Source organism: Plasmopara halstedii (genome assembly GCF_900000015.1).
Source record: "Plasmopara halstedii genome assembly, contig: Scaffold_474, whole genome shotgun sequence".
Taxonomy (NCBI): domain Eukaryota; phylum Oomycota; class Peronosporomycetes; order Peronosporales; family Peronosporaceae; genus Plasmopara; species Plasmopara halstedii.
In genome coordinates, this window is record NW_020187394.1 from 201,286 (window position 1) to 201,784 (window position 499).

Genomic DNA, 499 nt, shown 5'->3' on the forward strand with positions numbered 1-499 from the left:
AGGAAGCTTATCGCACTCGTCTGCGTGATCAATGAGGTGGCTCTCGTGTATCCGCAATGCGGACGATACCTGCAGTGCTCACCCCTGGCGAAAGCGCTATAGATGACGAAGCGCTCTTTGAGCGATGGGTGCAACGGCACCGCAAACTTTCCTCACTGTATGCCTTACAGTTGAACCATAAGGAAGTGGACGTGCGTGTGGAGCGACACCTCCGATTTGAGTTTGCCAAACTCAAAGCACGCCGTCGACTTTGCTTCAGATTGTCGCCCTGCGACGTATGGGTCAACCCCTAACGCTCCTGCGGGCTCTGTGTCTGTGGCCGCAAGAGCTCAGGGCCACCGCTTGAGCTCAGCTCATGATCCTTCTACTTCTCTGGCTATTGCCGAGAAGCGCGGGGCATCTGATGACGCGGGCGTCCTGATCTTTCTGATCAAAAGCGTCCACGGCTTCTCGCCAAAGTGGCATCTCAAACTCCCACTAGTTTTCGGGGTCGGGATAT